The sequence below is a fragment of the Rana temporaria genome, chromosome 8 (genome assembly GCF_905171775.1).
Source record: "Rana temporaria chromosome 8, aRanTem1.1, whole genome shotgun sequence".
Classification (NCBI taxonomy): Eukaryota; Metazoa; Chordata; class Amphibia; order Anura; family Ranidae; genus Rana; species Rana temporaria.
In genome coordinates this window covers 117,336,082-117,353,262 of record NC_053496.1, presented here as the reverse complement: position 1 = coordinate 117,353,262, position 17,181 = coordinate 117,336,082, and the positions used below count along the sequence as shown (strand labels likewise).

Below are 17,181 nucleotides of genomic sequence, written 5' to 3'. Positions count from 1 at the left end.
GGGATCCCTACTCCACCAAAACTGAGGGTGACACCCTTATTTAATCAGGAATGCCACCCCCCACATTCACACATCATTCACACACATGAAACAAATCATAAGTACAGTATACAAAACAAAATCATAAAAATAAAAAAACAAAAGTACCCCGGCAAAATTAACGGCGGTGGCGTGAGCTACGCCTGGGCCGCCCACGGACACAGACACGGGCACGGCCACAGCCAACCAGAGGAGCCTCCTGGGGGGGTTGTGAGTAGAGGAAGGAGGATCATCCTGGGGGGGTTGTGAGCAGGGGAAGGAGGATCATCCTGGGGGGGGTCAGACAGCTATCCTGGTCAGACAGTTTGTGAGGGCAGCCGCATTGGCCTGGCCAGCCCGGGTATTGTCCTGGACAGCCTGGGTCAGGGCACTCACCTCCTGGGCCACGCCTGTTGTGGCGGTCTGCAGGTCACACAAGCATGTGATGACCGCCAAGGAGTTTGTGGCCCCATCAGTGATTGCCTCCTTCATTGCACCCAGGCTTGTCTGCATCTGGTTCAGAGTCTCTTTTATCTGAGCCAGATTGCGGGTCTGCCAGGCATTGTCCCTCTGCAGACTGGTCGGCAGACGCTCGGCCACCCCCTGGTCTCCTGGGTCGCCATAATGCCTGCCCCTGAGGCTTGTGGCCTGCGAGGAAGGGAGAGAGTGACCCTTGTGGGTTGAGGCCTGTTGGGGGAGGAGTGGGAGGGGCTACCCCTGATGGTGGCCTGACTGCTGCCAGCCTCAGGGGTAGCCTCAGGGGGAAACAAATCAGAGGCCAAAAGGACTTCCCTGCCAATCTGCATATCTTCTTCCTCAGCCTCCACCCCCTCATCCTCCTCCCCCTCAACTGGGGACTCCTGCCCTTCTTGGGACTCCTCAGCAGCCTCTTGTCCTGGGGATGGTGCAGCAGCCTGGCCTGATGGGCCAGCAACCTCCTGGCCTGATGGGCCGGCAACCTCCTGGCCTGATGGGCCAGCAATATCCTGACCATCTGTGGAGGACACAAAACAATCACAGGTTGGAGGATCCACACACTTGGCACATCTTCCTTTCCCCCACCCACACATGCTAATCACCAGATAGAAAAACCAAAAATGTACCTGTTCTCACAGGAACATCTGATTGATAGCCACGCAGGCCCACCACCTGCTGTGGGTGGAAACACTGGGACACTGCCCATTCCTCCTCAGTCAGCCTGACGGGGCAGGGTCCGCCTCCTCCAGTGCCCATGGCATGGGCATTGATCCTGGCCATCTTGTCACGGACCAGGCTCCTAAGATCGTTGATCTTCTTTTGTATGCCTGTGGGGGTCCTCGTCCCCCCCCCCGCCGCATTGATCTGATCCGTGATTTTTTTAATCATGTCCTTCCTCTAGGCCGGGGAGGTGTTCCGGCTCTCAGGGCCATGTAAATAACGCCCATATTGGACGATGCCCCGAGCAAGTATCTGCTTCTCAATCGTGGAAAAATTAAGCTTCCTACGCTTCGGTGCCATCACACCCACCACTCAGCACCAACAAAAATACTCACACAACAAACAAACAAAAATACTCACACAACAAACAAACAAAAATACTCACAGAAGAAACAAACAAAAATACTCACACAACAAACAAACAAACAAAAATACTCACAGAAGAAACACACACAAAAAGCAAAACACACAAGCAGACAGCTACTACAAATTCAAAAACAAACACGCAAAAAACAATCAGAAAATACACTTAGGAAAAAAAAACACCAACTACACTCTACTACTCCTCCAAAACTTTTATCTCACACACAACTCACCAACACACACCAACAAACGACAGAGCAGAAGCAACTTGCTCTAGGAAGGGGAACACAGGGATATACTTTTGCAAGGGAAGTGTGTTTGTCTGGGGCTTTTTATACACAGGGCGATCCTCAAACTAAGTACACTTGGCCTTTTACCTATCTCACTGATTGCGCAGAGACAAGTTCTGCACATGCCCAGTGAGGAGAAGATTTGTGCGCGCATGCGCAGTACGGCCGGCCCTTCATTTGCATGGGGTCACGGCTCATTACAATGAAGCACGCCCACTTCCTTCCCACTTGCAATAACCCCGCCTTACGTCTCGGAATTTAAGTTACACTTGCGCAATTTTGGACGCAAATGCGCTGTGGATACGGCAATTACGACACAAAATTAGGGCGCCGTAACTTAAATGACATAAGTTTTGACTAACTTAATTTGCGCCGCTGTTTGTGGATCTGGCCCATTGTTCCTACTGCCCCTGGGTACAGCCAGGTACAGTTTTTCAATTGTCCAATGGCGAATCATTGCGGCCACGTTTCCATGCTACATGCAACACAGAAGGAGTAGTATACCTTACGACAGTTCAAACAACGTATAAACGACCATATCTACTACTCGCAATATGCTAAAATGATCACACCAGTAAGCCGTCATTTAGGGTTATACCACAAGTTTGACACTTCAATGGTCAAATTCATAATTCATTATTCTTGAAGTTATACCCCAAGACCCAAGAGGTGGAAATTGGGATAAGCGTATTCTCCAGAAAGAAACTTTCTGGATTGAACGTTTGGGAGCTACACGATCCCCAGAAATAAATGAAGTACTATAATAACACCCGTTCTTGTAAATGGCCATCATCCCTGTGTACCAACTCATTCTCTATAAGTTATTCAACATACTACAGAAGCATGATATGGTGCCCTAACTTTCTTTAATGTCATCAAACATCTAGGGTAGTCTGATATGGAATCTTTTTTGGTAGCTATAAATTTCCTTCTAACAAAGTATTCCTACTGAGATAGCTTTATAGCTACATACAATTCCTTCTTACTTTCATCTCTGAATGATCCCTTTCAATGAAAATCTAAATAGTAATAATTTATAGGTTCTAGCTGGGAACTTTTCTAACAGGTTCAGTACCAAAAGACTGTGAATATTAGGAATCTCATTTTGAGTCAACCTGTATTAAATAAGTTTACATTTGTTTTCAGTAATATGTTTGAGTAAATTCGGTTTACCTTTAAACATTGTTTGCCGGATTCAGGTAGAGCGGCGCTTCTTTAGTTCAGCGTAGCACATCCCATTTGCACTACGCCGACGTAACATAGTGAGGCAAGTACTGTATTCACAAAGCACTTGCTCCCTAAGTTACGTCGGCGTAGCGTAAATGGGCCGGCGTAAAATGGGCCGGCGTAAGCCCGCGTAATTCAAAGTAGGCTGGTAGTGGGCATGTTGTATGGTAATGAATCGTGACCCCACGTAAATGACGCGCCTAACGAACGGTGCATGCGCCGTCCGTGGACGTATCCCAGTGCGCATGCTCAAAACGAACGTACCCTACGCCCAGCCCCATTCACATACGACTTACGCAAACGACGTAAATGACGTGAAATTCGACGGCTGTTCTGACGTCCATACTTAACATTGGCTGCGCCATCTTTTAGGTGGTTTATCTTTACACCTGAAAAACGCCTTACGTAAATGTTGTATCTTACTGCGACGGGCGTACATACGTACGTACGTACGTACGTACGTACGTACGTACGTTCGTGAATAGGCATATCTAGCTCATTTACATATTCTCGGCGTAAATCTATGTACACGCCCCTAGCGGCCAGCGTAAATTTGCAGCTAAGATACGACGGCGTAGGAGACTTACGCCGGTCGTATCTTAGCAACAGTTAAGCGTATCTCAGTTTGAGAATACGCTTAAAGATACGACAGCGTGGATTCGGACTTACGACAGCGAATCTACTGATACGCCGTCTTAAGTATACCTGAATCCGGCTATGTGTATTTTTGTTCCAGGACCTCGCCATGGTTTTAGAGAGGTATGGATATGCACATACAATATTGACTTTATGAATGACACCGTGATCATATGCCTTCCGGGAGAGATACACAGCCCAGCTTAACATCCTATTACTCACTGCTGTGTGCTGCATGGTCAGCTTGATGCATAAGCGGCCACCCAAGCCATTGGATAGGCTGTATCCTTCCTTTCTCCCCCTAGGGTAGTCAGGTGGTTCGGCACTGACCAATGGCATCCGGACATATTCCATCTTGTCCTCAGCATTTCCGCCTATACTAGCGCCTCGAAGCCTGCCAGCAGTCCCCGAGAGCGCACGCGCTGGATGGCGCATGCGCGGAAGGCACTGTGGCCGGCTCGCGTGACGTCAGATGCACGTCTGTCACGAACGCAAGCGGGGTACATTTAAAGCGATGTGAGCTTTCACTCTCCAGCTGTTATTTGGAGAGTGCAGTCACATTGTATACCTTGTCACCAGATAGCCCTTACATCAATTGAAGGCAGCTAGTCTTTTACTAATTAATCTAACGTTCAGCGTGGTCTAATACGCAACATTTTCACTTTGTTTGCCAGACTTGTCTCAGCTGCAATTGAGCCTAAAGGGCTCCACTTCTCATAGCCTCTGCACTAGCACTGCTCCTTTACAACGAACAAGGCAAGTACACAATATCTAAAATGGATAATTGAAGTGAATATTCAAGTTGTAGGTACTACTTATATTTTCTGCATCCATGGGTGTGTATGTGTTAGTATATATACACTACAGTCCAAAAGTTTGGACACACCTTCTCATTCAAAGAGTTTTCTTTATTTTCATGACTATGAAAATTGTAGATTCACACTGAAGGCATCAAAACTATGAATTAACACATGTGGAATTATACATAACAAAAAAGTGTGAAACAACTGAAAATATATTTCATATTCTAGGTTCTTCAAAGTAGCCACCTTTTGCAGCAGACACATCTCTAGAACTGTTAAGAGGAGACTGTGTGAGTTAGGCCTTCATGGTAGAATATCTGCTAGGAAACCACTGCTAAAGAAAGGCAACAAGCAGAAGAGACTTGTTTGGGCTAAAGAACACAAGGAATGGACTTTAGACCAGTGGAAATCTGTGCTTTGGTCTGATGAGTCCAAACTTGAGATCTTTGGTTCCAACCCCTGTGTCTTTGTGCGATGCAGAAAAGGTGAACGGATGGACTCTACATGCCTGGTTCCCACCGTGAAGCATGGAGGAGGAGGTGTGATGGTGTGGGGGTGCTTTGCTGGTGACACTGTTGGGGATTTATTCAAAATTGAAGGCATACTGAACCAACATGGCTACCACAGAATCTTGCAGCGGCATTCTATTCCATCCAGTTTGCGTTTAGTTGGACCATCATTTATTTTTTAACAAGACAATGACCCCAAACACACCTCCAGGCTGTGTAAGGGCTATTTGACCAAGAATGAGAGTGATGGGGTGCTGCACCTCTTGAAGCTCATCAAAAGAATGCCAAGAGTGTGTCAAGCAGTAATCAAAGCAAAAGGTGGCTACTTTAAAGAACCTAGAATATGAAATATATTTTCAGTTGTTTCACACTTTTTTGTTATGTAAAATTCCACATGTGTTAATTCATAGTTTTGATGCCTTCAGTGTGAATCTACAATTTTCATAGTCATGAAAATAAAGAAAACTCTTTGAATGAGAAGGTGTGTCCAAACTTTTGGTCTGTAGTGTATGTACACATATGGAGTAATTATCCATTCAGTCAGGGTTTCAACAAACAATAATATCCATATATATTGTCAAAAATAGTAGGCTTTACTGGCCCTATAAAAAACCAACATTGGTTTTGAGTATATTGTTATATATGTGTTTATTATAGCTGGTACACTTTGATCTCGTAGACTGGAGTTTATCAGCATTTAAACAACTTACCAAATGGATAGATCATTTTGTATTATACATATAAATTATCATATGGACCATTGACAATATAAATAAATATATGTAACATCAGTAGCCCCACATGTATTAAGCATATATTACCTATGGCAGAGCTTTGTACCTCAAGTATACCTGTTATAATTAGACATTTAATGGCAATCAGGTATATGCTAATTTTACATAATAATAATGCAACAGCGAACCTGTAGATAGTTATATTGACTGCTCTCTTACCTCCCTTGCATAAGGGTGTTCTATATATTTTAGTGTTCTGTGTCATGAATCTAAGATACAGTTATTTCTTCAGCTACCCGTTGTACACCCTTATGCACCAGCTGAACCACTTCTGGCCGCAGCATGCAGTATAGGACGTTACGTCTTTCCATCTATCCTCACTTGGCTGGGTGTAGGTGGGCTGAGGTTACAACTTCTGGAAGTGCATAACGATCACGTTGGACATTCTCCAATAACACCATTAGATTGGTGAGTGTACAACAATAATCTAATGCTTATTCACGATCCCTGTATTGGGATCTGTTTTTAGCATATGTCTTAATATATATTTCTTCTTTTCTCTGTTTATTCTTCCTATGTCGTAGTTTAAATGCTTCTGAGGAAGCGGCCTTGATCCGTGAAACATGTCGAGCAACCTTTGAGCAACTTCTTTATGTGTCAAGACTTTGATGGTGTCAACCCAGGCAATACCAATCCCAATCGTCAAACTTTTTGGCAACAGTGATAACAACAATACAAGCCTACACCTGTGGTTTCTTCATCTGGTCTTATACTTTGACATTTAGTTTTTGCTTTTATTTTGTGTTTCATATGTTTCAATAGATGCATTTGGCATCCTCGAATTGTATATACTTGCAGATTATTAAAATCAATTTTTTATATTTCTAAGTAGTGCCTATAAAGTCCATCTTTTATACCATATCTTTCAAACATTCCTGACTAATGACACCACAAAGCAACTTATTCACTCCTTGATTATTTCCCACCTTGACTACTGCAACTCTCTCCTTAATGGCCTACCATTAAGCAGGCTATCTCCCCTTCAGTCTATTATGAATTCTGCTGCTAACCTAATACACATCACTAACTGATCCATGACTGCTGTTCCTCTCTGCCAATCCCTTCACTGGCTTCCCCTACCCCACTGTGTAAATTTCAAAATGCTAACCATTACATACAAGGCCCAATCTACATCACCAACCTCATCTGCAGATATCGCCCAAATCGTCCCCTCCGCTCCTCAAAGGACCTCCTGCTCTCTAGTTTCCTTGTTACCTCCTCCCATGCTCGCCTTCAGGACTTCTCTAGAGCGGTCACGGAGCTCAGGATCGGGTCGCGAGCACCCCGCCGGCGGCACGCGCGCGACCCATGGCTGGGATCTTAAAGGGGACTTACCTGTATGTACATCGGCATGCGGCGGTCCTTAAGTGGTTATTTCCATGCTGATTGTATTGGGTACTTTTTGAGCCTGTCAGTCAGTTAGGTATTTTTGATTTGTTTTATGTATTTTAATTAGCATATTTGTAATAAAGATTATATATTTTTAGAGAAATTATTGTGTTGTACCCATAAAATCTGCCCTTTTTTTGATTGAGTTGTTTTCAACTCATTTAATCTTTTTTCCACTTTAATTTTATATCTTTTGTTTGGTCTCAGTTCCCTTGTGGAACTACGTGTCTGGTCTCCTTAGCCGCTGATCCCTGACACCTCGTAGCCAATTTTGTCGGCTACAAAAACTGTACTAGAGATACAGATTACACATCCTACACACTGGTAAGATAGCACAGGGGGCTAATGCTTCCTTGCAGCGGTCTGTGGTTGCCTGTGTCCCAAGGGTTGCAGGTTCGATCCCGGCGGGGCCCACTCAGCCTTTCATCCTTCCGAGGTCAGTAAAATGAGTACCATTGAGTTGGGTAATAATGACAACCATTATCAGCGCTTAGACACACCGTCATTGCTGTAATTGGCGCTATATAAGTGTAAACATTATTATTATCCCATGAACAACAGTTACCCAATAAATTCACTGCAAGGGATTCCCAATGGAACTAGTTGATGAGGCCTTTCAACATTACTCCACCAATCCCCAGTGTAAAGTAAAGGGCCCCTTCACTGAGTCACAACCAACCCACTTCACGGCTGAGTTCCATGCACATTTTAAAAGAAAAATGGAGAATGTTTTTAGAAAACATTGGCCCATTTTTATCATTTTGTTCCCACAAATAGAGCTTTCTTATGGTGGTATTTGATCACCTCTGTGATTTTTATTTTTTGCGCAACAACTAAAAAAAGACCGACATTTTTGAAAAAATATAAGTTTTTATTTTTTTCTGTTAACTTTTTTTGTAAATAAGTAAGTTTTCTTCTTCAATTATGGGCACTGATATGGCGGCACTGATGGGCACCGATGAGGTGGCACTGATGGGCACCGATGAGGTGACACTGATGGGCACCGATAGGCGGCACTGATGGGCACTGATAGGCGGCGCTAGTATGCTGCACTGATGGGCATTCATAGGCGGCACTGATGGGCAGCACTGATGGGCACTCATAGGTGGCACTGGGCACTCTTTGGTGGCACTGATGTGCACTCATGGGTGGCACTTATGGGTGGCACTGATGGGTACTTATGGGTGGCACAGATGGGCACTGATAGGTGGGCACTGGGCATAAATGGGCACTAAGAGGTGGCACTGATGGACACTGGGTGGCACTGATGGACACTGAGGGGTGGCACTGATGGCATTGCTGGGCATCATTTCAGCCAGTGCCCGTTGTCGCGAGTCAGTGCCCATTTGTGGGCACTGATTGGCATCGATTGTGTTAATTTTTTTTTGGTGTTTTTTTTTTGCTCTATTGAGCACCGGGGGGCACTCCCTGGTGGTCCAGTGTTGGCATCCGAGGGGGGATGCGTGCCACTTCACAGGCATACTATAGACACCCAGCAGGTACGATGTTTAAAGGAATTTTTCAATTTTTTTCTCACTTTAAGCATCAATAAAATCACTGCTCCCGAAAAAACGACCGGTTTTAAAACTTTTTTTTACATTGATACATGTTCCCTGGGGCAAGACCCGGGTTCTCAAACCCATTTGACGACAATAACTTGCATATTAGGCTTTAAAATGGGCACTTTTTAATTCGAACGTTTGAGTCCCATAGACTTTAATGGGGTTCTAAATGTTAGCGCGAACGTTCGGTCCATTCGAAGGTTCTGGTGCGAACCGAATGGGGGGGGTTCGGCTCATCCCTATTCCTCTCATCTTCTCCCAGATTTGCGCTTTGTCTTCATAGAACTGTAATCTTAATAATAATACATCTTCTGCTGACACCCTTTGAGGTTTTCTGATCCTATGTACCCTTTCTATTTTCAATAGTTCTTCCATTAGTCTATCCAGTAGTGGGATGAAAATTTTGTTCATTGCACTTTTCAAGTCTTTCCTTTCCCCTTCTGATAGACCTTGAATCCTTAAACTATTTCTCCTATTCCGATTTACTTGATCCTCTACTTTGTATAGCATTTGTTCCTTTTGATAATTTTTCACTAGTTTTTTGAAGCTTCATTATTTCATGGGTGTGTTCATACACTCTCCCCTTGAGAGAAGAGTCTCTTTCTCTGCTGCCGTTCAATCTCACTCGCCACATTAAGCCTCTTCACCTATGTGCACAGTCAATCCCTCCACAGGCCTTGTCACAGCGGGGGGTCTCAGGCAGGGGAGACTTTCAGGTTTCCAGAGGGATTATGCGGTAGCAAGGGGGAGGGCATGCGGCTTGTTAGCACACCATGACAGGGAGCTCCTCTGTGCTCCTAGCAAACACACCTAGTCGGCGTTATGTTCAGGCATCTCCATCTGACAGGAAGTCAAAACCAGCCAGTGTTAACTGCACAGGTGTTCTATGCATCCCCATGCAGGCCATCCTAGCAGTAACTGCATGGACACAGCCACTGTTCCCAGCTTGACATCCATGTAGGTGCATATCCCTGAACTCACACTGTCTGAGTTTGGGGCCATGGACTTACACATGCACGGATGTCAGACCTGTCCTTGCAGCCGCTCCATCCAAACTGACATGAATAGGACCGCCTGTGAGGGAACACATGCCCATATATGGTGGCACTGTCCAATTATTCAGTTATACTGGGGAAACGTTTTAAACATAATTAGGATGATTAGTAACTCTGAAATTAAGCAAGATTCCCGGCAATGTTTATTTCATGCTTCCAGCGAGCCATGGAAAAAAGAGAAGTAGAGAAAGAGAAGTAGATGAAACCAGATAAATAGAGTTGATAAATTTACAAAATTATTCCTATACCAAATTTTATGAAATCTAGAGAAGTTGGATTGAGTTTAAACAGTCTGTGGTTTATATAAGATATATAGGTAAAGTAAATGCATCGGAAGAGGTGAGAGAGGGAAAGGTGCTAGAATCCCCCTAATATGGGAAAGAGACGGTGAATCAGAAAAGGAGAGCTTGGCTTGGACACTCACCCTCCCCCTTTTTTTCCCCATTAAAAATGTATTATGGCTGTTGCCTATTTCATCTTCTTAGTGATGATGGTCTCCCCCTCCCCTCAATCTTCTATCCTTTTGGCATGGGATAAATTAGTGGGAGAGAATCATTTTTAAGGAGATGTTCACAGCGACATGGTATGGAGATAAATACATTTGATGGAATATAGAATGCCCATTATGAGCCTGAAAGGGATGGGAAATGAGGTAGAGAAGGAATAGGGGGAGGTCATCCTCTTCTTCTTCCTTTCCAATATCACTATTGGTTGCATTTCTTTTCTCTTTTGATTCACGTTATAACACATGTTGTAGGGGGTGGTTGACAGATGATGGAGGGGGAAGAGGGGTGGGGGGTAATGACTTGAGAGGTGAGATATAGGTGAAAGGGCTGGGTAGTCACAAGATTTTTTCTGGTGAGGATCAGTAGGATTAGATATACTCAGATTCAGGGAGACCCCACCTATCTTGTTGTCCCCTTCCTCCGTTTTAGGGATTAAATATGGTCACTATAATAACTGAATTGGATTCCAGGATATACACCTTTTTATATGACTGGTATAATTTCACTCTTTTTTTTTTTATTATTGTCCCTTTGCAATGTATTTATTTGTAATTACCTAAAAATTATAAAAAAAATTCAGGAGAATAAATGTGATATCTAGAATATTACATTCTAAATATACCCCTCCATAAGGAGTTACAGTATACAACTTTTCAGAATAATGGCCACGCATACATTTTTCAAATATTTTTGTACTAAAAAAAAATGATTTATAAATATACTGTATCAAAAACTTCATAGCGGGTGTTATGATCTCAGATTTTTCCCTAACCCAGTTTAAATTGGGGTTCATTTTTTCTCCCAAATATAGGCCCACCAGATGGAGTATCCTTCTTTGTGAAAAACGATTTCCTTTGTTGCTGTGAAAAGAAATTTATTTCCTTATGGGAATTTTTTTTGGGAGTCCCCCACTTGGTCATGGGTTAGAAAGGGTTAGGGATAGGTTTAAGTTTGTTAGCTTTAGAATAATTTGTGCCTGATTCTGAGCAAATAATTCGAAATATTTACTTGGTAATTTTCCTATTAGACACATAGTTCACATACACATGTGGTATACATATATTTAACCTCTTGGCGCAGACACCTTCTGGTCCTTTAAGGGGTTTTAGATGCCGGGAGGTGGAGCGGGGTTTGTGATCATGCGACCGCCCTGATTGCCTGACACAGCGGTCACATGATTGGAAAACTCTCGTTCGCAAGTAGAGATCAGGAGCTTTCCATTAGTCGCCAGTAACTGCTCTCAGCACAGCTCTGTTTACCTTTAGGTATGCATATTAGCAGCCTCTCTGCGTTAAGGCCCTCCCGCCGAGAGGCTGCCGGGACCAATCAGTTAAAAACCACCAGGATTCCATGAAGAAAACAGCAATATTAACAATTTACTACAGCAGTGTATTGAACATCAGTACTGGTAAGTTTGCTATATTTTAGTAATTTGGCACCCCATTGCAGTTTGTTTAATAAAACAAAGAAATATATTTAGAGCAAGCAATTTAAAGTTTAATTGAGCAGAGTTAATTAACAAGCTGTAGCAATTGCAGGATTTAAAATCAGATGTGTTGTAAGTATTTTGCAGAGATGTAAATTAGTATCTTAGACTTTGGGCTCAAGCGTGAAGTCTTCATTAATCACAGCAAAAACGTCATTTGCCCTGACAAGGATCACAAGGATCAGGACAGCAGGAGACGGGGACAACACAAGGCTTGCAAGGATTGCAAGGATCTGCCAAGAAAGAAATCTTTAATTAGTAATAAATTACAGCTTAGTGTAAAATATATTTTCACAATTGACTACAGCTGACGTTTATTTTATCTATAAGCCATGTTAATATTAAAATGTAAATAGCAAATACAGTTTCCAAAATGCCTTAAATTTAGCCATGGTTTATTTTTCTATGTGTAGATTCATTATTCAGGTAGCAGATTAGGTTTTTAGCCAAACTTCTTTTTCAATCAGTTTTCGGGACGGAGCATTTTCTTGGAACCAACATCAATGGGCTGTATATAATTTGTTTTTACACCTCTGGCAATTTCCAGTCTGCATCAGCAGATATGTTTACTCAACTCCCACATAAGCTAGCCATACATGTCTAAATTTCTCTTGTTCAACTCATAAACTGAATGAGAGAAAATAATTAGATTCCTCCATCCATACTGTTTAGTGTGGATGGAGGAGTCTGCCCTTCTTCATTGTAATCAATCAGCAACGGCATCCCAGCTGTTTAAATACCTGAACAGTGACTACATCTGATAAAATGCAATCACTGTTCAGCCAACAATTTTCCACCTTTCAATTTTTCCTTCAATTCTCTTAAACTTTTCTATTGTCAAGCTTGAAGACACCAACAAGGTCACCCACAGCTCAAATTTCATCTTATTCAGCAGGAAGTGACTAAAATTCGAGTGGTGTATGTCCAGCTTTAGTCCTCATTGGGCTTTTTATTCAAGCCAGCAGCCAGTTTATAACACTGGAAATGGTCACTAAAATGAAACGCATAGATGCAAATTAATTTATTAAAAAAAAAATATTATTTAATTTGTCCCAAACCTACTTGGGTGTAGAGAGGAGAATGGTTTAATGTACAGAAATAGAAGATGGATAATTACACTTTGTGACTTTGATACATACTGTGTTATGAACAGTTAAATGACATTGATGCTTGGTCCTGAGTGGTTTATTAAAGACAAAGAGGTTTATTTACTAAAGGCAAATCAACTTTGCACTACAAGTGCACTTGGAAGTGCAGTCACTGTAGATCTAAGGCGGAGTCACATATTTATCAGGTTCCTGACTTTTACATCCTGATTTTGTTAGAATATATAATTGGTTCACAAAATACCCGTGTTTTTAATTGTCTTTAAATCCCACTGTTTATCAGTTTTGTAGCGTATTTTCTTTATCCACTTGCCTACTGGGCACTTTTACCCCCTTCCTGCCCAGCTGATTACGTAGTAAAGGGCCGCTGTGATTGGCCCTTTACCTCGACCTGTGATCAGCTCAGTCTGAAGTTCAGGGCAGCATGATCATGGGAGGATGTCCATTTATGCCCTCCGGGCAAAAGAAAGCCTGTGCTGTAGCCGTCTTTTGGCTATAGCGCGGGGAGAAAGATATTAAAAAATATTTTGGCACTTTACATTGTGTTTTATAAGCCATATTTGCAATTTTGGTAACAGTGGTAGTATGTTGGGTTTCTAAAAGGATTCCACCTTAAAGTAAAACTAAAGCAAAACTTTTTTCCATTTTGGATAGAGTAAGGGAGGATTATGCCTTCTGTGTCTGAGAGACTATACCCAGGTCCATCTGTGAAAATCATTGTAAGATACATTTTCAGTGTCTGGGCACTAGCACAGGATACACACATTGAGGTGCAAAGCAGGATATACCTTGCAGCAAACAGGGGGGAGGGGGGGGGGAACTTGGGGTCCTTATACAGGTAATTGAGCATAAAAATCCTAGTTTGCCACAAATTGTTTGCAACAAAAAAATAAACCCTGAGTCCTCAATGTCTCTGAGGACAACACTGTCCTCAACAGCTACACTTCACCCACATACAATTCCCAGGGTGAAGGAGTCGGGAAATATTCCTCTTGAAACCTACCCCATTTCCTTTTCTTCAGCTCCAGCACCCCAATCCTCCTTCCTTAAGTATTCCTCCTCTGCCTCCTACTGCCTTTGCCTCATAGCATGCGTAAAGTATGGAATGAATACAAGGAGGATTGATGGCCTTTGGCTGCTGACTTGTCCTATTAAAGTGCTGCTCTCGCCAAGCTCTGTGTGTCATGTGTTTCCTAGTGCACGTGGTGCCTACCTGATACAACGTCTGATATTCTGTAGGCAGAGACTGCAAGCAGTGCTACTGATAGCAGATTCATTAAAAACAAAGTCCGCACTGCAAAGCTCTGCGGACCAGCCCCAAGAATAGCAATGACCTGTACATGTAGGGTAGTGCCACCAGATGGATTAGGACAGCTTGCAGAACCTCTGCCTCTCACTTTAGGCCTGCCTCGCATTTTTTTAAAAAAAGGGGAATTGTCCAAATATAAGAGCAGCTAAAAAAAAAAAATATGTGGCACTTTGGTGCACATTATATTGCTCAAGTATTTAATCTTGACTCATTTTAAAGAATATTTCATACAGTTATATAAAAGGCAATTTCTCTTTTTTACCTTGTTGGCGAACAAAGAGGTTGCCACGTTGACCCTGAGGTTTACATGCTGAAAAAACAAACAAACATACTTTAGTATAAAAAACTCCAGGAAACTATTAACAGCAATGCTATCAATAAAATATTGCAACTGTGATAAAGTCCATTTTGTAAAGTCAAAGAAAAGTGCACCCCTCTGACCCTTAAATGCTCCCTCATCAGGAGTTATGTGCTGGTTTGGAGTCCATTACTCCTCCACACATATCTCAGTATAATCAAAAAGAAAAGCCACACTTTGATAATGTCTTCACAGGCAAAACTTTAATCAATCAATAAGCTTCAACAATTGTTTGTGTCCCAGGTCCACCCCTCTAACATGTTTACACATGATGGGCTTAACCATAGAGGGTCCTGGGGGTGGGACCATGTGCTGAAAGTGTTTGTATATATATATATATATATATATATATATATATATATATATATATATATTTTTTTTTAAATAACAAACATGTTTTACTGTAAAATGAATGCTTTTCTTTCAATTTTCTATTAAGGAAGTCAGTTGAAAGTGATACATCTTCTTCACATTTATTTTGAGCATTCATGCTATTTTTGTTGTGGGAATGGGATGTCTGATGTATTATGAGGACCTTGCTATTTAGTGCAAGGTCCACTTTAAATGACTTTTACTACATAGCTTGGCATAATTCAAGGGAAAAGTCATGCACTGACAATGTCTTCACAGGCAAAACTTTTAGCAGCTAACAAGCTTCAAGTGGTTGTAAAGGTAGAAGTTTTCTTTTACCTTAATGCATTTTCTGCATTAAGGTAAAAAAAAAAACATCTGTGATTAGTTCCTGCCCCAGCCCTCACTTAATACCCTCCTGAGCCTTATCTCAATCCTGTGCTGTGCCTAAGAGAAGCAGAGCTGCTGTACTTATCCTCACTGGACAAGGAGGCAGCAGTGAGAGCCATTGGCTCCTGATGCTTTCAATCAAATCCAGTGAGAAGGGAATACGGGGCGGGGTCAAGTCGTGGTGTGTTTGTCAATAGACGCACACATTCTAGCTTGGGTTTAAGCCCGTGCGGTGCCCACATAGCAAGCAACTTGCAATGGGGGCACTCAGAAGGGGGAGGAGCCTGAAAAAATGCACAGGGGACCCCAGAAGAAGACGATTGAGGGTGCACTGTGCAAAACCATTGCACAGAGTTCGTAAGTATAACATGTTTGTTATTTTAAAAAGAAATCAAGCTTTATAGCCACTTTAAAGAGGGATTGTTGGTTTCCTCGTCCTCCTCTGCTGAGTTTAGTTGTTTCTGCTATTATTCCCTATATTACTGCAGAACATAATAGTCACCTAGGGGCTGGTGTTAGGAACCACTGAGTGCAGTGACAGACCACAAATCCAATCCAGAAATAATTACTCTCTTTAATCTTCAAGCAGTGATTTTGTTTCATTACATTGCCATCACAGGTTGCGGAGGTAAGTTTTTACAATTTTCAATGTGGGGCACTTCTTTTGGCAGTTTGAATTTAGCAAGAGTCGCTCTAATAGTAATTTCCAGCTTAAACTAATATAACTGATGCATAAGTGATAACTGACATAAGTACATATCCAGACTTAATAGCAAATTGCAAGAAAAGCATTAATTTTACAATAAATGTAGTACATAAAGCCTAGTACAAGTGTTTGTTTATAAAATTTAAGTTGCATTTTTAAATCACTTACGGTCTTGGCATGGATCTTTGCAGACTGGGGTTTTTTGGCAAGGATCTTGGCATTTGATCTTCTGGCTGGCACATTTTTTTGTTCCAGACATATCTGCTTTTAGATTTGGTTTTCCTTCTTAGAAGATAGAGGAGTTTGAAGAGAATTTGTTGTTTGAATAGCTTTCAACGGGGCCTTTATATACTTTATGTAAGAGGAAATAGAATGAGTGCAAATTCTTCCCCTGGCTGGTCACAGCAAATTAAGAAGGCGTTTCAACACATACCATCCACATGTTTATTATTCATGAACTGGTGCGCCTTGCTGATAGGGAAATTATATATTACATATCTTATTATTATCGTGGCTCACTAATGAATTATATGTCTTTAAATCTTGGTTAAGGGGCCATACAAAGCATATAAGGATGATCACTTTAGCTGATGTAATGCTATAGGTATGTGATTGTAAACAGACTATATGGACAAGCTAGTCCACTAATTTCCTTTCGTGAATGTCCTATTTTCTTTTGAAGGTCATTTTGCTCTAGTGTGGGTGAATTGGACATTCCTTACACACAAATCCTGTGTTACCACAGCCAAATTTAAAAGATCTCTATCTCATATCAGAGCTGCCATTAAGCATGTGTCTGAACCTGGTCATCAGCCACGCCATCATGGACAGGACTCCGTGGTGAAACATAATCTTTAGTTAAGTATTCTTGTCATATTTCCTAACATTGGGCTCCATTCACATAATGAACTGGCATGAGATATTTAGGTGTGAGCAGGGCCGGTGCAAGGATTTCTGCCTACACAAGCGAAGCTCCATTTTGGCGCCCCCCCCCCCCCCCCCAACGGCCACCCACCTCCCTTGCAAAAATGTTTCTTTCAATAATTTATATTAATATATAAAAAAACACACTAATTTGTGCTTTTGTTAAGTGCGTTTTTATTAACGCTTTAAAGCGGTGGTTCAC

General features: G+C 42.1%; 1 long non-coding RNA gene across 1 annotated transcript; it reads right to left on the bottom strand.

Annotated features, from left to right (window-relative positions):
- Nucleotides 1-11,717: 11,717 nt before the first annotated feature.
- Nucleotides 11,718-16,393, bottom strand: LOC120908989. Its single transcript, XR_005741209.1, has 3 exons — nucleotides 16,224-16,393; nucleotides 14,513-14,560; nucleotides 11,718-12,068 (listed from the first exon to the last, which is right to left on the bottom strand). It is a non-coding gene; the product is annotated as an uncharacterized LOC120908989 (long non-coding RNA).
- Nucleotides 16,394-17,181: the final 788 nt, after the last annotated feature.